At 39.0% G+C, this 25844-nt stretch overlaps 1 protein-coding gene and 1 pseudogene across 3 annotated transcripts in view; both read right to left on the bottom strand.

The window, feature by feature from the left end:
• ARHGAP32 (Rho GTPase activating protein 32) overlaps nucleotides 1–25844 on the bottom strand; it is a 275222-nt gene that overhangs the window by 227710 nt on the left and 21668 nt on the right. The gene's annotated exons all lie outside the window — the stretch shown is intronic.
• Nucleotides 749–25844, bottom strand: LOC132369527 (pre-mRNA-splicing factor 38B-like; annotated as a pseudogene).

The following is a 25844-nucleotide window of genomic DNA, read 5'->3' as shown; positions in this document are numbered from 1 at the left end:
TTCAATGTGATCCACTTATACAAAAAATTTTCACACACTCTCCTCTTTGCTTTTATGTTGTCTTTCTTGGCTCTCTGGGTTCTATACTTTGGCTCCTTTGGCGATCATGTTTGTCAGACTGGTCCTTACTATCACTGTGATCTCATTTGTGGGAACGTTCTTTGCTTCTGCTACGCGTCCTAGATTTTTCTTTGCTGGGGCTATGTTCCCGTTTTCTTGATTTTTCAACACTGTCAGTTCTTCCTCTACTGCCACTTCTACTCCGTTTATTTGATTTTTCTTTACTTTCATTTTTATGTTTACTTGATTTCTCTTTGCTCCTGCTTCTACTTCGTTTCCCCGCACTTCTACTTCTACTCCTATGTTTTCTTTCTTTCTTGGAATCTTTTCTGTCATCTCTATGCCGCCTATCATCTTTGCCTTCTTTATATTTCTTTCCTTCTACCTCACCCCTACTTCTCCGTTCCTTGGACCGTTCTCTTGACCTCTCTTTTTCTCGGTCATTACCTCTTTCCTTATCATAGTCACAATCTCATCTTCTACCTCTCTCATTTTCTTTCTCTCTTTCCCGATCCCTGTCCCTTCTATCCCCTTTCCTATCACGACTTCAACTACGGCTTCTATGTCTTTCCCTACTCCTGCTATGCCTACCTTCTAGCCCCCGATCAATATTTCAGGATCTTCGCCTTTCTTTTTCCTTCTTTGGCTTCACGCTCTGGTTGCCAGCGTTCTTTCCTCTTTCTAATTCTCAGTCAAAACTAGAAGACCCATGGCCCTCCCCATGATGGCTTCTACTTCTGGATCTTCTTGGGGACCTCCGTGGACTCAGTGATCTCCTTGGAGACCTTGAACACCTGCGTTCAACATGTCTATTTCCTCAGCACTTTCCTTTCCATCTTTCTTGATTTTTCTTGGCCGCATTTTAATCTGTTGATCAATATTCTTCTGACCTGGAACCGGAATTCTTGGAAACAAGGTAGAACACCACTCCAGTTTTGTAAGCAAAGACCATAGCATTTCTCCAATGGTCATTACACAGTCTCCACCAGCCTTCACATCTAGGTCCTCTTCAGCATCAAGGAAGGATTCAAACCAGTCCCATAGATCTGTAGGTGGCTGTGTGTACCTTATATACATAAATCCAAGGGCTCTAATATATGGAGAGTCTGTGTGTGTTATAAGACCCATCACTTGCTTGCGAGTTAACTTCAGAGTAAATAATCTGTATAACAGACAAAAAGCTGTAGAATCAATTCCTTCTGTCCTAACGCCTAGAACCCCTCCGCACATCCCTGTTTGGCCAGCTGTCTTCCTGCCTCCTTTCGCCCATGGTCCAGCATGTGTGACCTTACAGTAGATCTCGTCCACCACCTCGTGGTAGGTCTTGAGCTCGTAGAGCTGCACTCTGAAGTAAGGCGACGATGGGATACTGGTCCAGTCGTGGGGTTGAGATCCACGGTCTCTCCGTGGCCCCACAGCGGCAGCACACTGCCCTGCTTGCCTGAGGCTGCCGGCTCGGGGGCGCCTCCGCGCCACACTGCTGCTGCTGCGGCTGGGCCGCCTGGGGCTGCGGCTCAGCGCGGGGCTGTGGTTAGCCACGTTGCGGCGGAAGGAAGGAGGGAGGGAGAGGAGGGGGAGGGGGCCAAGCTCAATCTCGCTCTTCAGGACAACGGTCCGGGACCCTACTCCATAGGACGCCGTCAGAAGATGGGGCCTCCTTGCTGTGCCCCAGCCAGGTGAGAGAGGGCAACCAGGACGCCCAACAAATGGACCCCAGGTCGAGAGCAGAGGCCGAATCACGGGCCACGAGAACTCCAAGCAGAAAGTGAGCTGGCGGCCTTGGAGCACGATCTCTTCTGCCAACTGCCCCTTCATAGTATAATTTTAAAACGCAGTTACAGGGACTTCCCTGGTGGCACAGTGGTTAAGACTCCGTGCCCTCAACGCAGGGGGCCCGGGTTCAATCCCTGGTCAGGGATCCCACACGCATGCCGCAACTAAGGAGCCCACGTGCCACAACCAAGGAGCCCGCCTGCCGCAACTAAGACCTGGCGCAACCAAGTAAATAAATAAATAAATAAACTAAAAAAAAACCACACACACACACAGTTACAGAGCTTCAAAAATATTGATCCTAAAAATGTTTTTTTAATCTCTAAAAGCAGAAATTATGTCACTTTCTCATGTTCATAACTTCTAATACTATATTATTTTTTATTTTTCTTTAACATCTTTATTGGAGTATAATTGCTTTACAATGGTGTGTTAGTTTCTGCTGTATAACAAAGTGAATCAGCTATACATATACCTATATCCCCGTATCTACTCCCTCTTGCATCTCCCTCCCACCCTATCTAATACTATTTTGAATAACGCATTAATTCAAAATACACCTGCTTTTTAAAATAAAAAGCATAAAACAAATTGACTGGATTTCATGACAACTGGATAGATTTAAAATATGTTAGTTAATACTGTCGAATACCTTTGGAAAATTAGAAACATCACAACTATCAAAATACAAAAACATATGCACTCACAGCAACCCATGCATATACTATTTTATAATATTATCTACCATTTATTATGTACAAACTATATGATACAAATATCTTCTTAATTCATACATCAACCCTGTACGGTAGCTAGATAATTTTATACCCATTTTACTCATTAGATAAACAGGCTCAAGAAAGGTTAAAAAACTTGTGCAAAATTATAATACTAGTAAGGAAGAATTCAAATTTAAGTATGACTTACATTAGTTTTATGCATTAAGGCATGCTGGGTTTCCTAATGATCCCAAAGAGCATTCTGGTGTTTGCAACGTTTGTTTTTCACTTAGCCATTCATTCATTCATTTATTTATTTATTTTTATAAGTTTATGCATTTTATTATTTTTGGCTGCGCTGGGTCTTCGTTGCTGCGCGCAGCCTTTCTCTAGTTGTGGCGAGCGGGGGCTACTCTTCGTTGTGGTGTGCAGGCTTCTCATTGCAGGGGCTTCTCTTTTCGCAGAGCATGGGCTCTAGGCACACGGGCTTCAGCAGTTGTGGCACGTGGGCTCAGTAGTTATGGCTTGCGGGCTCTAGAACACGGGCTCAGTAGTTATGGCGCACAGGCTTAGTTGTTCCGCGGCATGTGGGATCTTCCCGAACCAGGGCTCGAACCCGTGTCCCCTGCACTGGCAGGCGGATTCTTAACCACTGCACCACCAGGGAAGTCCCTCACTTAGCCATTTAAATTCAACATAGTTCTCTGATATTTGGAACTGAGAGTTTGAACCTTTGTCAAAAAGATCTAGAGCTAAAATTCACTTTAAGATTGAAAACTTCTAGATACTATAAGACCTAAAAAATTGTATTTCTGAAAAGAATCACACAAGATTAAGACCACACTGTTAACCAGAGAGTTACAAAATCAGTCAGCTACTAAATAATTTGTAAGAATCAAACAATTTTTGTCAGCCCTCAAGTTTAGCATAGACAATGTCATAAGAAAGATAATTTACAGTTAGAGGGAAAGAAGCTTCTAAAGACTATATCCTCTATACCACCAAGTACGATCTTAAGCAAAAGCTGCTTGGATATCCTATTATAATCCTATGGTTCCCTAGTTGTTCCTTTTCTTAAATATTTCATATTTTCATTTTGCCTGCTCCAGTACATAGCTGATAATAAGTAAATATCGATGAAAATAGTAAATTTCAGATTTAAAGAAATATAAATCCCCTTTTGCTTATAAATCATTCATCCATTAAACAAATATTTACTGGCCATTTACTAAGTCCTAGCTGGTAGGAATACTCCAAAAAACAAAATCCCTGCTCTCTTGGAGTTTACATCCTAATGGGGAAGACAAATGTTCTTAAAAGATGTATTTGTTGGGTAGTGATAAGTGCATAAAGCCTGTTAAAGGGAACGGAGAATGCCTGCTTTACAGTAGGTAACCAGAGAAGCCTCTGTGAGGAGGTGACCTGTGAACAGAGACCTGAATAAACTTAGTGAATTACGTGGGTACCTGTGGAAAGCCCATCTGGGCAGGGGGATCCACAAGTACAAAGACCCTGGGGCAAGAGCAGCTTGATGGCTAGGGTGTGCAATAGAGTATCAGTGGAGTGACAGGAGAAAAGGCTCCAGAAATAGGGCCAGACCTTGCAGGGCTTTCCAAGTTGTACTAAGAACACCTGAAATAGGAATCTACTAAGGTTTCTGTGAAAGAGGAATATGGCCTTGCTTATATTAAAGAGGTTTAACTCAGCTGCTATAATAAAGACTAGTTCTGAGCTAGACACAAATCAAACAAGGAGACCAGTTTAGGGCTGTTGCCTTGGTCTAGTCAAGGAGGTAGTGGTGATTTTGAGCTACAGTGGGAGCAATGGAGGAAGTGAGAAATGCCCCAAGCCAAGATCTATTTTGAGGGTAGGGACAACAGAGTTTGCTGATATAGTGGGTATGAACTGGAGAAAAAGCAGAGTCGCATTTGACCCCAAAGACTTTGATGTTTCAAGGTAATTTTCAATTTTCTCAATCACAGTTCTGACTAATCCTAACTCTTCCCATAAGCTTAGGTAAAATCAATTCACCCTGAATCTCTCATCTTAAGGCCAATCAATCACGGAATTTATTCACAGTCCCTCTGAGGACACAGAGCACCTTTATGTTAAAGGATTCTTCCTTCTAACTTTTATACCCTCTCAGGAATAACTCCTAACAACAAAGCCAAGTAATGGAGCCTTTGCCCTTTCATGTCCTTTCTTTTCCACCTCTTCTCATTTCTCATGACCCAGTAAGAAAAAAAGCTGCACAGTGAGGAAGCACTGAGTGAAAACTTCAGCGACGGTCTTTCTTCAATCAATGACTTCCCAGGCAGCTGGGTTTACTAATCATCTCCTGTTCCGCCAACACCGCGTATCTACAAAAATCACTAACCCATGCGTTCATGCAGGCTTAAGGTCACTCTGATACAAAGACAGGAGAGATTTAATATAACCAGCTGCCTTTTCAGAGAACTTATTTTAAATACATGCACACATATATCTAACAAACACAATTAAGACTTTTCAATAGTGCAATAAAATGTTATCTCCATAATTTTTAAAAGCCCGGCATATTATATACCTTGTTAGTTAGTACAGACTGACTTTCCTCTTTCCTGTGTGTTCTTTCTACCTCTAGCTTTTGCCCTTTTCCAAAATCATATTCTTCTGTAGCAAATATTTTTTGTGAGCATTTACTCTGTGTTAAGACCTGCAGTAAGCACTCCACTGCATAATGTCATTTATTCATCACAACAGCTAAGTACTATCATTACCACCACTTTGCAGATGAGTAAACCCGTGATTGATCAGATTACCAAGAGTGACAGAGCCAGGAGGTGTCCCTGTACTGAAGGCTCCACAGTTCATGCTCCTACCTACCATTAAGTATCTCTTAGTCCATCTAGGAAACCTTCCTAAAATACAAATTGAATGATATCAGTTCCTGCTCAAATAAAATACCTCCAAGTGTTTTCAAACGCCTACAAAATAGAGTACAAACTCCTTAGCATATTAGCCTTAACATCATCTCCAATTAATCCTCCTCATTCCCCACATTACTGCCAACACACACTACTGGCCATTTTCCAAATATGTTCCATACTATTCCACCTGTGTTGTTCTCATATTAATCCATCAAACCAGCCTCAATCTGTTGACACCAAGCCATCTCTCTAAAATCCAACTCAAATGCCACTCTTCCTGAAATTTTTTTCCCAAAAACTTACAAGACATACACACACAATTTTTTTAAAAACAGATTTTTCCCTCTTGGAGACCCCACAGCATTTTGTAGTTTTTTAGGCAACTATCATTCTACCTTGTTCATACAAATTCCTTCTCTCACCTCTCAGACTATATAAATTCCAGGGGAGGGACTGTTTTTTGTAATCTTCATTTCCTACATATCACCTGCACATAAAATGTTTGTAGAATTAATTCTGGGCATAAAACTTAAGTTTTTAAAGATGCAGGTCCCACTTGCCAGTTATACTAGTTGAGATTACTATCTTAAGATTTGACTTTCAGATAACCAACCCCATCAAATATCAATACCTAAACCAAGTTGTTTAATTCTTAAGCTGTAAGCACATTCTCCCCATTTATAGCTAGTCAACAAGATCAAACTCTTCCCTACTCAGAAGGGAGCATATAACAGCATGATACAAGTGGAAATAATTGGACACCATTAAGTTCATGAAATATCTCTTTACAGATTTTAATTTTATATTTTCTACATATGAATAATATATTCTTGAAAATATATCTATGCAATATAGCTTAAAGACAGGAATTGCAATAGTAGCAATCTAGCTTTTATAATATTAATAATACAAACTAACCCTGAAATACCACTTAAATTCAGTAAGTGCTATCAGAAGTAACTGTTTTTAATGATGCGACAGAAAAAAGTTTTTCTTAGTATAATTTAAATGCCTCCTTTAAAGAGCAGCAAAGAATGTGCAGTCACCTTTAACCTACCATACCACAGCTCTACTTGGAACCCTGAGGCCAACTAGTTCCATCATGTGTCACATTCCTGTCACCTCCCTTGATCACTGCCCCCCAAGGCAAGCTCTTGCAACATACCGAGAGTGTACTCCTCCTAGCCCTATCCAGGGCTACAGTTGTAGGAACTCAATATCACAAACAAACAACTGAGGGATTTGGACTGCTAAAGACAGTCATGGTATGAAACAAAATACACTGTTCAATAAATAGTAATTTCCAAAATTATTTCTAACTACCTACAAATATGTATAAAAAGAAGTCTAGGATGATCTTCCTGAATATTAATGACAGTTACTTTTGAGTAGTAAGATTTTGGATATACCCTCCATACCACCAGGTTTTTTATAATGGGCATATATAATTTTTTTAAGGAATAAAGTGACTCTTAAAATTAAGAGTATTCAGCTCCAGACCCACCCCCACTAAGAGCACAAACCCACATTCTCCCATGACAGTTTAATTCACTTCAGGCTTTATCTACCACTTCTGCAGACATGATTACAAATCTATATTCTTAACATCTCTGGCCACCCCTATTCCCTACTCCCCAAGTCCCAGTTCCCCATTGCTACCTGCTTCCTAGAAGGAATCAACTGAATTTTCCACTGGCAATGCAAACGAAATAAATCCAATAGAAAATCCCACTTGTCCACATACACTAGCACACCCTCTTTATTTCCCAATGTGCATTAGGAACAAGACGTGCAATAAGTCCCCAAGTCACTCGAGTTTAAAACCTAAAAGTTGCCTTTAACGTGGACCTCTCCCTAACCCCACGTACAAAGTTACCAAGCCTGCCATGCCACCTCTGTAACGCATCTGACATCTAATATTTCATTCCTACAAACACCACAGTAGTTTCAGTCTTCATCATCTACGTTCTGAAATACCACTAACAACCACAGGTCAAGCAATAAATATGATAAAGTTTACTGTCCTCAATATAAAACATAAAACACGGCACAGGAGTGAACAACAAATGTTTTTTGATGGAAGGAAGGAAGGAAGGAAGGAGGGAGGGGAGGGGAAGGGGAGGGAAGGAGAGGGGAGGGAAGGGGAGGGAGGGGAAGGGAGGAGAAGGGAGGGGAAGGAGGGGAGGAGGAATTCCTAGAGAATCAGACTTTGAAGGCTAGCGGGATTTGACTGCAGGACTTCGACAGGACTGGGGGAAACAGAGATTCCACTCTTGGAGGGCACACACAAAGTAGTCTGTGCATCGGGACCCAGGGGAAGGAGCAGTGACCCCATAGGAGACTGAACCCAGACCTACCTGCTAGTGTTGGAGGGTCTCCTGCAGAGGCAGGGGTGGCTGTGTCTCACTGTGAGGCCAAGGACACTGGCAGGAGAAGTTCTGAGAAGTACTCCTTGGCATGAGCCATCAAAGACTCTGCCATTAGCCCCACCAAAGAGCCCGGGTAGGCTCCAGTGTTGGGTCGCCTCAGGCCAAACAACCAGTAGGGAGGGACCCAGCCCCACCCATCAGCAGACAAGTGGATTAAAGTTTTACTGAACTCTGCCCACCAGAGCAGCAGCCAGCTCTACCCACCACCACCCCTCCCATCAGGAAACTTGCACAAGCCACTTAGATAGACTATCCACCAGAGGGCAGATAGCAGAAGCAAGAAGAACTACAATCCTGTAACCTGTGAAACAAAAACCACATTCACAGAAAGATAGACAAGATAAAAAGGCAGAGGGCTATGTACCAGATGAAGGAACAAGATAAAACCCCAGAAAAACAACTGAAGGAAGTGGAAATAGGCAACCTTCCAGAAAAAGAATTCAGAATAATGATAGTGAAGATGATCCAGGACCTCGGAAAAAGAATGGAGGCAAAGATCGAGAAGATGCAAGAAATGTTTAACAAAGACCTAGAAGAATTAAAGAACAATCAAACAGAGATGAACAATACAATAACTGAAATGAAAACTACACTAGAAGGAATCAACAGCAGAATAACTGAGGCAGAAGAACAGATAAGTGACCTGGAAGACGGAATGGTGGAATTCACTGCTGTGGAACAGAATAAAGAAAAAAGAATGAAAAGAAATGAAGACAGCCTAAGAGACCTCTGGGACAACATTAAGTGCAACAACATCGTATTACAGGGGTCCAAGAAAGAGAAGAGAGAGAGAAAGGACCCGAGAAAATATTTTAAGAGATTATAGTCGAAAACTTCCCTACCATGGGAAACGAAACAGTCACCCAAGTCCAGGAAGCGCAGCGAGTCACATACAGGATAAACCCAAGGAGAAACACGCTGAGAAACATAGTAATCAAACTGGCAAAAATTAAAGACAAAGAAAAATTATTGAAAGCAGCAAGGGGAAAACGACAAATAACATACAAGGGAACTCCCATAAGGTTAACAGCTGATTTCTGAGCAGAAACTCTACAAGCCAGAAGGGAGTGGCATGATATACTCAAAGTGATTAAAGGGAAGAACCTACAACCAAGATTACTCTACCCTGCAAGGATCTCATTCAGATTCAAGGGAGAAATCAAAAGCTTTACAGACAAGCAAGAGCTAAGAGTATTCAGCATCACAAAACCAGCTCTACAAGAAATGCTAAAGGAACTTCTCTACGTGGGAAACACAAGAGAAGACAAGCACCTCAAAAACAAACCCAAAACAATCAAGAAAATGGTCATAGGAACATACATATCAATAATTACCTTAAACGTGAATGGAGTAAACGCTCCAACCAAAAGATACAGGCTTGCTGAATGGATACAAAAACAAGACCCAGGGCTTCCCTGGTGGCGCAGTGGTTGAGAATCTGCCTGCCAATGCAGGGGACACGGGTTCGAGTCCTGGTCTGGGAAGATTCCACATGCCGTGGAGCAACTAGGCCCATGAGCCACAACTACTGAGCCTGTGCGTCTGGAGCTTGTGCTCCACAAGAGAGGCCGCGACAGCGAGAGGCCCACGTACCACGATGAAGAGTGGTCCCCGCTTGCCACAAGTTCTAGAGAAAGCCCTCACACAGAAACGAAGACCCAACACAGCCATAAATAAATAAATAAACAAATACTTTAAAAAAAAAAAAGTAAAGCAATAAATTAAAGAAATTAAAAAAAAAAAAGAACAAGACCCATATATATGCTGTCTACAAGAGACCCACTTCAGATCTAGGGACACATACAGACTGAAAGTGAGGGGATGGAAAAAGATATTCCATGCAAATGGAAATCAAAAGAAAGCTGGAGTAGCAATACTCATATCAGATAAAATAGACTTTAAAATAAAGAATGTTACAAGAGGCAAGGAAGGACACTACATAATGATCAAAGGATCAATCCAAGAAGAAGATACAACAATTATAAATATATATACACCCAACATAGGAGCACCTCAATACATAAGGAAACTGCTAACAGCAATAAAAGACGAAATCGACACTAACACAATAATAGTGGGGGACTTTAACACCTCACTTACACCAATGGACAGATCATCCAGACATAAAATTAATAAGGAAAAAAGCTTTAAATGACACAATAGACCAGATAGATTTAATTGATATTTATAGGACATTCCATCCAAAAACAGCAGATTACACTTTCTTCTCAAGTGCACACGGAACATTCTCCAGGATAGATCACATCTTGGGTCACAAATCAAGCCTCAGTAAATTTAAGAAAATTGAAATCAGATCAAGCATCTTTTCTGACCACAACGCTATGAGATTAGAAATCAATTACAGGGAAAAAAATGTAAAAAACACAAACACAGGGAGGCTAAACAATATGTTACTAAATAACCAAGAGATCACTGAAGAAATCAAAGAGGAAATCAAAAAATACCTAGAGACAAATGACAATGAACACACGACAATCCAAAACCTATGGGATGCAGCAAAAGCAGTTCTAAGAGAGAAGTTTATAGCTATACAACCCCACCTCAAGAAACAAGAAAAATCTCAAATAAACAATCTAACCTTACACCTAAAGGAACTAGAGAAAGAAGAACAAACAAAACCCAAAGTTAGCAGAAGGAAAGAAATCATAAAGAGCAGGGCAGAAATAAATGAAATAGAAACAAAGAAAACAACAGCAAAGATCAATAAAATTAAAAGCTGGTTCTTTGAGAAGATAAACAAGATTGATAACCCATTAGCCAGACTCATCAAGAAAAAGAGGAAGAGGACTCAAATCAATAAAATTAGAAATGAAAAAGGAGAAGTTACAACAGACACCACAGAAATACAAAGCATCCTAAGAGACTACTACAAGCAACTCTATGCCAATAAAATGGACAACTTGGAAGAAACGGACAAATTCTTAGAAAGGTATAACCTTCCAAGACTGAGCCAGGAAGAAATAAAAAATATGAACACACCAATCACAAGTAATGAAATTGAAGCTGTGATTAAAAATCTCCCAACAAACAAAAGTCCAGGACCAGATGGCTTCACAGGTGAATTCTATCAAACATTTAGAGAAGAGCTAACGCCCATCCTTCTCAAACTCTTCCAAAAAACTGCAGAGGAAGGAACACTCCCAAACACATTCTATGAGGCCACCATCACCCTGATACCAAAACCAGACAAAGATACTACAAAAAAAGAAAATTACAGGCGAATATCACTGATGAATATAGATGCAAAAATCCTCAACACAATACTAGCAAACAGAATCCAACAACACATTAAAAGGATCATACGCCATGATCAAGTGGGAGTTATCCCAGGGATGCAAGGATTCTTCAATATACACAAATCAATCAATGTGATACACCATATTAACAAATTGAAGAATAAAAACCATATGATCATCTCAATAGATGCAGAAAAAGCTTTTGACAAAATTCAACACCTATTTATGATAAAAACTCTCCAGAAAGTGGGCATAGAGGGAACCTACCTCAACATAATAAAGGCCATATACGACAAACCCACAGCAAACATCATTCTCAATGGTGAAAAACTGAAAGCATTTCCTCTAAGATCAGGAACGAGACAAGGATGTCCACTCTCACCACTGTTATTCAACATAGTTTTGGAAGTCCTAGCCATGGCAATCAGAGAAGAAAAAGAAATAAAAGGCATACAAATCGGAAAAGAAGAAGTAAAAACTGTCACCGTTTGCAGATGACATGATACTATACATAGAGAATCCTAAAGATGCCACCAGAAAACTACTAGAGCTAATCAATGAATTTGGTAAAGTTGCAGGATACAAAATTAATGCACAGAAATCTCTTGCTATCCTATACACTAATGATGAAAAGTCTGAAGGAGAAATTATGGAAACACTCCCATTTACCATTGCAACAAAAAGAATAAAATACCTAGGAATAAACCTACCTAGGGAGACAAAAGACCTGTATGCAGAAAACAATAAGACACTGATGAAAGAAATTAAAGATGATACCAACAGATGGAGAGATATACCATGTTCTTGGATTGGAGGAATCAATATTGTGAAAATGACTATACTACCTAAAGCAATCTACAGATTCAATGCAATCCCTATCAAACTACCAATGGCATTTTTTACGGAACTAGAACAAATCATCTTAAAATTTGTATTGAGACACAGAAGACCCCGAATAGCCAAAGCAGTCTTGAGGGAAAAAAACGGAGCTGGAGGAATCAGACTCCCGGACTTCAGACTGTACTACAAAGCTACAGTAATCAAGACAATACGGTACTGACACAAAAACAGAAACATAGATCAATGGAACAGGATAGAAAGCCCAGAGATAAACCCACACACCTATGGTCAACTCATCTACGACAAAGGAGGCAAGGATATACAACGGAGAAAAGACAGTCTCTTCAATAAGTGGTGCTGGGAAAACTGGACACCTACATGTAAAAGAATGCAATTAGAACACTCCCTAACACCATACACAAAAATAAACTCAAAATGGATTAGAGACCTACATGTAAGCCCAGATACTATAAAACTCTTAGAGGAAAACATAGGAAGAACATTCTTTGACATAAATCACAGCAAGATCTTTTTTGATCCACCTCCTAGAGTAATGGAAATAAAAACAAAAATAAACAAAGGGGACCTAATGAAACTTCAAAGCTTTTGCACAGCAAAGGAAACCATAAACAAGATGAAAAGACAACCCTCAGAGTGGGAGAAAATATTTGCAAACGAATCAACGGACAAAGCATTAATCTCCAAAATATATAAACAGCTCATGCAGTTCAATATTAAAAAAAAAACAACCCAATCCAAAAATGGGCAGAAGACCTAAATCAACATTTCTCCAAAGAAGACATACAGATGGCCAAGAAGCACATGAAAAGCTGCTCAACATCACTAATTATTAGAGAAATGCAAATCAAAACTACAATGAGGTATCACCTCACACCAGTTAGAATGGGCATCATCAGAAAATCTACAAACAACAAATGCTCGAGAGGGTGTGGAGAAAGGGAACCCTCTTGCACTGTTGGTGGGAATGTAAATTGATACAGCCACTATGGAGAACAGTATGGAGGTTCCTTAAAAAACTAAAAATAGAATTACCATATGACCCAGCAATCCCACTACTGGGCATATACCCAGAGAAAACCGTAATTCAAAAAGACACATGCACCCCAATGTTCATTGCAGCACTGTTTACAATAGCCAGGTCATGGAAGCAACCTAAATGCCCATCGACAGACAAATGGATAAAGAAGATGTGGTACATATATACAATGGAATATTACTGAGCCATAAAAAGGAACGAACTTGGGTCATTTGTAGAGACGTGGATGGATCTAGAGACTGTCATACAGAGTGAAGTAAGTCAGAAAGAGAAAAACAAATATCGTATATTAACACATGTATGTGGAACCTAGAAAAATGGTGCAGATGAACCGGTTTGCAGGGCAGAAGTAGAGACACAGATGTAAAGAACAAACATATGGCACCAATGGGGGAAAGCGGCAGGGGGGTGATGGGGGGGTGGGATGAATTGGGAGATTGGGATTGACATGTATACACTGATGTATATAAAATGGATGACTAATAAGAACCTGCTATATAAAAAAATAAATAAAATAAAATTCAAAAATTAAAAAAAAGGTTAAAATGCTAAAAAAAGAAAAAAAAAGTACTGTTATCACTATTACTCGTTTCTCCACATACTTCTAAAATCCTGGCTGAATCTTCCCTCTCCTCATTTTCTTATGCTCCACACCCGCAACAATACGCTGATGACTCAGGCTGTAGTGACCTATGACCCCAAGGTTCCTTCTGCTCCATCCGTGCTTAGACACACCCTCGTGTACTTCTGTACTGTGTGCCTACTATGTACCACCTGCTGTGCAAGAGACAGTGCACAGTGAGTAAAGCTGACATGGTCTCTGCCCTCCTGGAGCCTGGAGTCCACCGCCTCTCTCACAGTCATTTAGCGAACCGAGAGAAAAGGGTAACACAATGCCGCTCAGGTTACCTCTTACAACAAATGCTGTAGTGCAAGGATGACAATAATAGACTAAATCAGATAAGGAAAATAATAGGATGCCATTAAGAGAAGGGACAAAGTCAAAAGAGAACCATTCTGAAATTCATTAGAAACAGCAAAAAACTTCCTAGAAAACCTATAATGAGTCAAACAACTACAAGGTTAAAAATATAAAGACACTACTGAGACATAAAGAAAAACACTGACCACTGACCAACCTACAAGGTAAAAAATCGGATAGGGTATGAAAGAACAATATATTCCAACATTTTTTTTAGCTTTTTAGAAAAAAAATCATATAGAATAAAGGAAAATACGTATATCAGAGTGGAAATGAACTCAGAGGGCTCAATTCTAAAGGATTTCATATTTATAAAAAGCACTGAATTGGCATTAATATTGAGATTTTTATTACTAGTAGATACTCAAGAAAAGAGGTGCTCAGGCCAAACCATAAGTGCAGGCTCCCAGCTGAGACCCTGCTGCTGGCTCAGAGTCACATGAGCAGAGTGGTTTCCCAAAGCACACTCATTTTCTACCACACGAAAATCTATCCCAAACTGTTTTTCACTATGTGGCATTCTTGAAGGGTTGCGATTCAAGAGAGAGATTATAAGAAGAAACATAGCCAGCTACACATGATATCAAATGTATTCCTTTGAGAAATATGACTAAATAAGGAAACAAATGAACTAACAGGAACACTTGATACCTATCCAAACCTCTCAGTCCTTTAAAGAAATTGTTTCCTTTTTTTGTATTGAAGTATAATTGATTTATAGTATTATATTAGTTTCAGGTGTACAGCATCATGATTCAGTATTTTTATAGATTATACTCCACCTAGTTATTATAAAATAATGCCTATATTTCCCTGTGCTGTACAATCTATCCTTGTTGCTCATCTATTTTATACACAGTAGTTTGTACCTCTTAATCCCATACCCCTATCTTGCCCCTCCCCTTTTCCCCCTCCCCACCGGTAACCACTAATTTGTCTTCTATACCTGTGAGTCTGTTTGTTTTGTTACAGACATTCGTTTGTTTTATTTTTTAGATTCCACACATAAGTGATAACATACAGTATCTGTCTTTCTCTGACTTATTTCACTAAGCATAATACTCTCTAGGTCCATCTGGGTTGCTGCAAATGTCAGAATTTTATTCTTTTTTATGGCTGAGTAGTATTTCATTGTATATACATACCACAGCTTCTTTATCCATTCATCATCTGTTGATGGACACTTGGGTTTCTTCCGTACCTTGACTATTATACATAATGCTGTTGTGAACACTGGGGTGCATGTATCTTTTTGAATTCGTGTTTTTAAAAATTGCTTCCTTGTATGAAAACATCAGATGCAGCAATACCAGAGACAGCAATGTTGGTGCTTCTCAAGTCCAATGTATTTAGAATGAGATCCTACTTTGCCACCTCACCAGCTGATATCAATCAATCTTCCTCTTTAAGCTTGTGATACCTCCTCTGCAAAACAGGGAAAAGCAGATGTCTGTATTTTCTGTTGTATATCTAACAAATGTGTATGAAGAATACAATCGTTAACTGCTTTGAGAATTTTATGTTGATGTCTATTTTCCCTAATTATCTTATGTCACTGAAATATAGCCTCTGAAATTAAGGTATCTCATTTTACATATTAATTTACTAATATAAGACTTATCCTGAAATCTTAATTTTATTTCTTAATATTGACAGCTATGATGAATAAAAACAGCAATTTATCTATAACAAAGCTTTAAAAAAACTATTCAGGTTGAACCTGTGGAGAATTTTTTAAACTATACTTAGACAACCATGTTACTGCTGACTAACAACTGGTTCATACAGAACGGTGAGGATTGATACCCACCTCTTCCTACCATCAGAAGTGAAATACCATAGTTCTTTGTTTTGCTCTAAGGAATATTCTCACTTCGTATACTGTAGCAGGATTATTTCTGAAACTATCACACTGTAAACTCTTCAATTGTCTAATTATTGAATACATTTGTGTTTTTGTTAATAGCTTTATGGTATTTTCCATCTCTTTTGAAGAGTTTATTATGTCATTAATGAGAAAAAACAAGAAGGAAGGAAATTAAGGTTCATTAAGCACCAAATGCGTGCCAGACACTATAAAAATTAACCTACATATGTCATACCTAATTTAATCTTCAAAAAATCCTGTGAGAAAAAGTAAAGCAGCTCCCCCTGCCCCAGCCCCAAGGTCACAAGGCTCTAGAATGCTACAGCCAGGATCTGAATAACAGCAGTCCTTACTCCAGACCACGCTATTACCTGTGATTTCAGCTTTTTAAAAAATCTTCCTGCTTTTTCAGATTATAAAAATAATACCTGTTCATTGCCAAAATTCTGGGAAGTACAAAAAAAATACAAAGACTATTAAGAACTATCTGAACTCCTACCATCCAGAGATAACTACTGCTTACATCTCAGTGAATTTTTTTCTTTATAAAATAAAAAAGTTTCAGGGTTTTTTTTATTATTACGTTAAATTACAAATTAATATATGGATACACTCTCATTGTTAAAAGTCAAGTAGGAGTCAAAGTAAGCCTTTTCTTATCTCCAGTTCCAGTCATTATTAACAGTTTTACTAAAAAGACTTTTCTTTATGCTTATATACAAATATAAATATAGTTCATTTAGTGTATTTTCATAAATATCTTATTTTTCTGTGCATGTGTGTGTATTATTCTATACCTTGCTTTTCTGCATCTTATGTGGCTTGATGATCTTTCCAGATCTTTTATATACAGGGCTGACTCATGCTTTTTAATTTATTTTATTTATTTATTTATTTTTTCGCTGCGTTGGGTCTTCGTTGCTGTGCGCGGGCTTTCTCTAGTTGCTGCGAGCATGGGCTACTCTTCATTGCAGTGCGCAGGCTTCTCATTGCAGTGGCTTCTCTTGTTGCGGAGCACGGGCTCTAGGCGCACGGGCTTCAGTAGTTGTGGCACGCGGGCTCAGCAGTTGCGGCTCGCGGGCTCTAGAGTGCAGGCTCAGTAGTTGTGGCACATGGGCTTAGTTGCTCCACGGCATGTGGGATCTTCCCAGACCAGGGCTCGAACCCATGTCCCCTGCATTGGCAGGTGGATTCTTAACCACTGCACCACCAGGGAAGTCCCCTGACTCATGCTTTTAACTGCTAGCTTTTGTTTGATAGAGCTCAACTTCTTATAGAGTTCTTCATACCTTTTTCACTTTTATATCATGATTTTCCCTTGTTATTAAAGTCTTAAGTAATAAAGTTTATAATGGCTAAGTAACATTCTTCTATATGGATATATCATAACTATATTTTGTTGGACATTATGATTTACCAAATTTTCATCATTAGATATAATACTACAATGAGTATCTTTGGTTAAATCTTTAAGATCCTCGAAGTGGAATTACTAGGTCAAAGGTAACGCTTCAAGGCTCTTGATACATATTCCTAAATTGCCCTTCAGAAAAATCACACCATTTAACACACCCACAGCAGTGTATGAATTCCATTACACTATTTTTGCCTTTTAAAGAATTATTTATTCAAGGAACAGATGTTTAAAAATTACACTGGGGACTTCCCTGGTGGCGCAGTGGTTAAGAATTCGTCTGCCAATGCAGGGGACACGGGTTCAAGCCCTGGTCCGGGAAGATCCCACATCCCACGGAGCAACTAAGCCTATGCGCCACAACTACTGAGCCTGCGCTCTAGAGCCCGCAAGCCACAAATACTGAAGCCCATGCGCCACAACTACTGAGCCTGCGCTCTAGAGCCCACAAGCCACAAATACTGAAGCCCATGCACCTAGAGCCCATGCTCCGCAACAAAGAGAAGCCACCGCAATGAGAAGCCTGCGCACTGCAATGAAGAGTAGCCCCTGCTCGCTGCAGCTAGAGAAAGCCTGCGCATAGCAACGAAGACCCAACACAGCCAAAAATAAATAAATAAATGTAAATTTTTTTAAAAAATTACACTGAATGCTATAAAATCCATCTTTGAATTTGGCTTAGATCCAAAAAATACCTTATAATTTAAACCAGCAAGTTGTGATTTCTTAGATATTGGTTAAGAGAATTCTAAACCAGTAGACAATAAGTAGACTGGTCCTATCTTGATGAGGCACCACTAAGTAACTCCCAAGGTGATGGTGATAAGATAACGAAGTTAACAGACACTGTTACTTTTATCTGGTTTACAGACTCTCCTTTTCTCAAGCTTTTCTCCCTTAATGAAATATGATGTACTCCAATAACCCTGACTGTAGAATACAATACTGTCAAATGAATCATTTTTCCACCAGCCTACACCACAAAATCTTGAAACAGTTTCAATAAGAAGAAAATGTGTCTCTGAATGTAAAAAACACATGGCAGGAAACAGTAAACTTTTAAAAGTAAGTGGACTATATGAATACATGTAAATGTATTCATGAAAACACAGAAAACATCTAATTTGCTTAAGCTCAATGTTTAAATGCAACTATACTTTAAAATTATATTTGACAGAAACTTACTGAATGAAACATCAACAATATATTAATTACACATATTTATAACTAAAATATTATGGAAGAAATAGAGCAAAAAATATGGAGGGTTGAAGACAACAACAAAGGACATTTATCTCAAACACGCCAATGTGATTACATGCCTCACCCTTGTATCATCTCCACCACAGAAAAGGGAGATAATTTATAGTTTCGGAGCAATTCTAAACTGACATTACCTTTACAACTACAGTTTACTTTTATCTTCTCTAACACCTTTACCATCACTTACACTAACTGGTCTACTTCCAGCTTAACAGCTTTACTCTCAACTGTAGTCATGTCTAATCTTTGATTATCAATGGAGGAAAATAACAAACTCTCCTAGGATATACTGTCACCAAACTGGTTAAGAGGCAACAATGGTCAGCTAATTAGTAGATGGTACCTGTGCATTTTCAGGATGCTGTCTATGCTAATACACTGCTTTCCATTAACAGTTTAACTGGCAACTTCTCTCCTCGACAGGGGATTCCAACTCATCAAAGATGTTTGCTGAACTGGGCAAAATATTGATCACCATTGCAAATTAGTTATTCTTCTTAACTAAACAAACACAGTAGAGTGAATCAAATACTCCAGGAAAATAATAGGAACAAGCTCTTAGATATAAATGGCAGAACAGGTCTTCCAAATCCAACTGTGTAAGAGAAACAAGGTTCAAGTGTATTTGTGCTTGAATTAAAGTAAGGCTATACCACCAGTAAGTAATACAACTGACTTTGCCAGCATGCCTAGAGGTGAATGACTATCAGGTCTGAAAGAACTGCAGTCTTTCTTGGAGGCTGTCTACTTGATGTAATGATGCTGCCATCAGTTAAAGTATCAAAGCTTTGTAAACGCTACTCCCTCTACACAGCATGCTTCAGCCTCTCGCTAGGCCAAACTCTAAGCCCAACCAGGGAAAAGCACCTAGGGGAACTCCCTGAATACCCATAGGGGCATCTCAGTAAAATTATTCTGGCTCCAAAATGAAGGAAGAATGAGCTGGAATGGAAAAGTTTTCGGCAGAGAGAGCAGTAAGGAGGCTGTTGCAATAACTGAAAGAGAATATCTATCAGATGTAGCAGTGGAGATGGCAAGCGGCAGACAAACTTGACATTGGTTTAAAAGATGTAAAAGTAGAACTACATAGATAAATTAAATCCAGGTGTGCTTTGGGGGAAGGAACTGGAGAGCCAGAGGGTAAGTTAAGAAGACAGAGGGAGGATCTTTGGAAGAAGCCTGGTCCTAATCTTGCCCTCCTACTCCTGGACACCTAGGGAGTGGCCACCTAAATTCTGTCAGATAGGGATCCATCCCTCTCCCTGTTCATTACCTCACTTTGCTTCTTAAACAGGAACTTGTGATATATGGAGACAGACCTTATCTATGAATAAGGACATACTCTTGATACCAAATATGGCCACAGTCTATGGATAGGTAAGTATACACATTCTCATTATTTCCCAATCCAAGCAAAAAGAGCAGTAGATAAGGAAACGTGTTACATGAAGAACATGCAGTGCACGTTAATTTTTGAGTGCCTGTTTCCAGAAGCACTCAGAAACAGAGCCTTAATATTTTCAGACAGAATATGCTCTGCACAGAGTGCAAACGGCTAAATCCAGCTACGTTACACACTATTAACCAATTACATGTTGAGGAAAAATAGTCCACAATATGTAGAAGTCTGATACTAATATATTGTCCTAGAAACTTTATACTTAACTGGAGCAGAAGGCCTGAATACTCACAGGGCAATCAAAAATCACTTACTCATAAAAACAGAGTAGATTGGTGGTTGCCAGGGGCTGGGGGGTAGAGGAAATGGGGAGATGTTAGTCAAACGGTACAAACTTCCAGTTATAAGATGAGTTAGTTCTGAGGATCTAATGTGCAGCACGCTGACTCCAGTCAACAATACCGCACTGTATACTTGCAAGTTGCTAAGAGAGTAGATCTTAAATATTCTCACCATAACAACAAGAAAAATGTAATTTTGAGAGGTGAAGGATGTGTTAACTAACCTTACGTGGTAAACATTTTGCTATATATATGTGCGTCAAATCATCACATTAAACTTACACAATATTATATGTCAATTATATCTCAATAAAGCTGGAAAAAAATATTTCTTGTTACCAGTAGGCAAACACACCGCATTATAACCCAGAGTTATACAACTCTAGCTGGAAACTTCTGTGATGGCAGGTAACACACCTATTTTGCTCATCTTTGTATTGCCAGAGCTTACAAAGTATTTGAAAATCAATATGCACTCAGTTAAGTACCTGTTCAAAAATGCTGCCACTGAGATCTTTAGGCAAAAATCTGTATCAGACCTGCTAACACAGGAGAACTGCCTACCACATGGTTGTACAAATGGACTGCTGCCAGGGATCTGAGCAGATTTGGATTGGTTAGTTATTCTAACTCATGCAGAATATAATTATGCAACTTTTAACTATTCAAGTTTAATTATATTAAAATTACATTATAAATGAAATGGTATATTCTTTATTTGTAATTAAAAGTAAATAGGTGGGGTTAGAGCCTTATGTGCCTAACTCACATTCAGTTCAATTCCAAATTCTGAAGCAAACATGAACCCTTGTAACTCACCATTTATTAATTGAGAGAGGAATTAAAAACTCATGCAGCACACATGTATACAGATCTCTGATCGTCTGGCCCCCGAGTTTAAAAACTAGAAAGAAAGTTCCCCAAAGATACTGTAATAATTCATATATTTTCAATTTCTCAAGACAATCTCAATTTTTTTTTTTTTTTTTTTTTTTAAAATTTATTTATTTTTGGGTGTGTTGGGTCTTCGTTTCTGTGCGAGGGCTTTCTCTAGTTGCAGCGAGTGGGGGCCACTCTTCATCGCGGTGCGCGGGCCTCGCACTGTCGCGGCCTCTCTTGTTGCGGAGCACAGGCTCCAGACGCGCAGGCTCAGTAGTTGTGGCTCACGGGCCTAGTTGCTCCGTGGCATGTGGGATCTTCCCAGACCAGGGCACGAACCCATGTCCCCTGCATTGGCAGGCAGATTCTCAACCACTGCGCCACCAGGGAAGCCCAAGACAATCTCAATTTTAAATATAGTTGGACCTTGAACAATGCAAGGGTTAATCAGCATATAATTTATAGGCGCCTCCCACCCCCGCATCCGCAGATTCAACCAATCACAGACCACGTAGTGCTGTAGTACTTACTACTGGAAAATATCCACATGTAAGTGGACCCACACAGTTCACACCTGCACTGTTCAACTCTGACGTACCATACATGATGACGTGTGTCATATGGGAATGTGAAATGCACAGTCACTGTCACCAGAAGGCCCCTACTTCCCTGACTCCTTCCCATTCTCCAGCCCCCAAAGAAAATAAGTTATGAATGACTCATTTTGAAGAAAAATAACTAATATTTTAGTTTAAAAACTTATGATTTCCCCCAATTGATTCAACATGAAATGGAAGGGGAAAAGAAGGCAGGATACTGAGGAGAAATTTCTTCCAACTGACAATATCACATTGTGACTAACAAAGATCACCGCCTTTAAATGTCAGGCACAGATGATTCAGTCTTCCAGATGGATTCGTCTTATTTTTATTTTACTATTCCTGTTTCATCTTTTTGCTTCAAAAATCCCAAACACAGTATCTACAGAGTTGGTCATAATAAACAAAACAGCTGATTACTTACAAATGAGAAAATTAAGCCTCAATGCAATTAAATATACACATTTGAACTAAATATTTGATTACTGCACACAGCAGTGATTTATGCTAAAAGTGAGCACTGAGTTTAAATGTGATGAATAATTTAATTCATCACATTTTCTGTTTATTCAATAACAGAAAAAAAATTGTTTTCTGTTTACTCAATAAATCTGAAAATCCACTAAGAGGTTAGAGGTCCTTACTGGGTTCTCTTGACAGCTAAGTAGATTAAGCCAGTATTTCAGTCAGCTGGTTGAGGGATGTGTATGGTAGAGGGTGGAAGGCATACAGAATGAATATTAACTCCACATAACCAGCTGACAATCACCAGTTAGCTAAGGCCATCTTAAAGAAAAACAAAGATGGTAAAGAACTTAACACTAACAGTTAACAAAACCCATTATAAAGCTATAATAATTAAAACAGTATGCTACTTGCACAAGGGTAGAAAAACTGACTGATGGAACAGAATAGAATCGTGTCCAGAAACAAGCCACACATCTGGTTACCTGATTTACGACAAACCTAACGCTGTAGTGGAGGAGAAAGGATAATCTTTTTAACAAATGGTGCTGACTCCACTACATAACCATATGGAGAAAAATGTTTTGTGACCCCTCCCTCATATCTAGACAAAAGTCAATTCTAGATGGAGGGAAGATCTACATATAAGAGGTAAAATAATAAAAGTTTTTCGAAGAAAATATAGATCATCATCTTTGTGACGTTGGAGTAGGCAAAGATACTTTTTAACATTACCCAAAAAGCACTAACCATAAAAGAAAATCTGATAAATTGGATTATATAAAGACCTATTCCTCAAAAGACAATTAAAGAGTGAAAGAGCAAATCACAGAATAGGAAAAGGTATTCACAATACAAATATCTGACAAAGGACTAGTATCCAGAATATAAAAAGGACTCCCACAAACAGTAAGAAAAGACCTACAACTCAATAGAACATGGGCAAAAGACAAACAGGCACTTCACAAAATACACACCCACCAGAATGACTAGGTTAAAAGCAATGACAAATCAAGTGCTGATGAGAAGGCAGAGGAGCTAAAACTCTCAAGCACTGATACCCTATGATCCAGCAATTCCATTCCAAAGTACATACCCAACAGAATACTTACATATGTTTACCAAAAGAATGTTCTTAGCAGCAGTATTCATAAGTCAAGACTGGAAACACCCCAAGTGCCCACCAACAGTTGATGAGATAAATAAGCTGGGATATAGTCACACAATGGAATGCTACACAGCAATGAGAATGAATGACCTATAATTATATATAACAATATGGACAAATCTCACAGAAATGCTGAGCAAAAGAAGCCAGACACAAAAGAGTACATTCTGTATGATTCCATGTATATACAATACAAATACAGGTAAAAACTAATGTATGCTGTTAGAAGGACACTGATAATCCACGAGGGCAACAGAGGAACTTCTTTGTTTCTTGATCAAGATGCTGGTTACACAGATATGTTCAGTTTGTGAAAAGTCATAAGGTTGTACATGTATGATCCGTGTACTTTCCCCGTATGTACATTACACCTGAATAAGTTTTTTTTTAAAAGGGAAACGGTCTCCACAGTTAACCTTGGTATGGAGGGAGATCAGGTCATCAGTCAGATTCCTGACTGTGCTATAACTACCTGAAATCCTCTCCATTCAGAGGGAGCGCCAGTAGTTTCACTATAGATTATGTAGCCAGATGAAGCCAGGAACTAAAATGAAAGAGAGGATGAAGTGACGGTGGGAGATGCTAGACTATTTATGAATACTTCCTCACATTTCCTCAGACCTCCTTGGTAACCAATATCCATCCAGCTGGATATCCAGCTGGTCCAATCAAGTCTAAAAGACAGAAATAATTCCAAAACTCCCAAGGTCTTCCGGATTTGAAGTTAGATAAAATCCCTTGTTAAATTATAATGAGACGATTCCAAATCTCCAGGAAGCAGATCATAACGGGCATGTAAATAATTATATCAGTTAGGAATAATGTTCTGATGCATGTAACAGGAAGCCTAAATTATACTGGTTTAAGCAAGACAGGGGTTTACTCTTCTCATCAAATGGAAGTGCACAGAGGCACTTGCTGACACTGGTTTGGCAGCTCAGGAATACATGGGGGAAGATCTCTGTAAATCTCCTGGCTTTCCTCTAAAGGCCTCTAGAATACTGGTCTAGCCCCACGCATGGTCTGATTTCTACGCAGGAGGAAAAAAAACAGGTAAAAGGGCTTTCAAAAGAACTTCATCCAGAAATTTCTGCCTACATCTCACTGACCAGAACTATGTTACATGGCTGCTCGGGCTGGAAAGGAGGCTAAGAAATGTATAGTTTTTTTAGCTAGGCCTACTTCTGCTTCTAGCAAAACATTAAGTTCTATTAGAAAGGAAACATAGGGAAATGGATATCAGATAGGCAGTGAGGACTCTCTGCCATAGCTATGATGAGTACTTGCTGTCTTTACTAATACTGAATATATTTTTTTAATCTAGCAATTTACAAGTCTGTGGTTCACGGCACTAGAGGCAATGTTCTGTGGTACAACTCTGGCAACTATTTTTCCGAAGCATTTTTCACACTACTTCCCACAGGAAGAAATCTAAAAGTTCAGGCCCTGTAACATCACAAGGCCAGGCACACCCACCATTTCTCCAGCTAGCAGCTAAAGCTCAATGTCCAGATTGTTTTCCTTTCATATTTCAATTTTAATCTTTTAAACCGGAAATTACAAAAAAGTTGAATGACGTTTTCTAAAATACCCAGTTCTTAGATGTAGTAATAACAAATCCGAAAAAAAAAAACAAAAAAAAAAAAACAGAACTTCTTAAATTCTAAAGAGAGTATTTCCTGACAAATTTTTTCAGAATGAACAGTGAATTCTCATTCTGCCCTTTTCTGACCTAAAGCATTATTCACTATTCAACCAAATTAACTTTAGTTAGCCTCTGCCATCTCATAAAGTAACATGGCACTTTTCTGCTGAAATAGTTATCAGAACTCAAACATGTCCTCTCGATGTAACAGATGTGAATAATGCTATATTCAACCAGTATTTCCCATATTCTTTAGTCCTCCTCTTTATCCTTCCCCTGAATAAACCAACCATTTTAATAAAATAAAGTAGACTATTCAAAAAATTATTTTCATCCAAATCAGTAACAATATATTTACTGGAAGATTTTTAAAGGGGAATATTCAATTCACTAAATGTTACGTCGCAATTTTCGAGCAGTCTGTCAAATATATTCTCTATTTTGTGCAAAGGTTTGCTTGTTCTCTCTTAAACAACTATCACATTAAAGTTTAAACTAAGTTCAATACATATCACAGGAAAGACTTTAAAACAAAGCAAAACTGAATAAAAGATATACATCAATTAACCCAAGGAAGCTGAATTTAATTTTTTGTAATCTTCAAAACATTTAAGGATTTTCTCCTCTACAGGATACCTCCAGTTTCCTTTAGCTGGGATCTGAGAGGCTCTCATCTGCAGCTGTCTGTACCTCCTCTGCTCTCTTTTCAGCCCCGCCCGTCTCCTAGCGCCCACTCTTCACCTACTTTCCTTCGGGTCTCAGCCACAGTCTTCTCCAT

This window comes from Balaenoptera ricei, chromosome 8 (genome assembly GCF_028023285.1).
Source record: "Balaenoptera ricei isolate mBalRic1 chromosome 8, mBalRic1.hap2, whole genome shotgun sequence".
In the NCBI taxonomy this organism is placed as follows: Eukaryota; Metazoa; Chordata; class Mammalia; order Artiodactyla; family Balaenopteridae; genus Balaenoptera; species Balaenoptera ricei.
The sequence above is the reverse complement of the archived record's forward strand: the minus strand, read 5'-3'. Positions and strand labels throughout refer to the sequence as shown.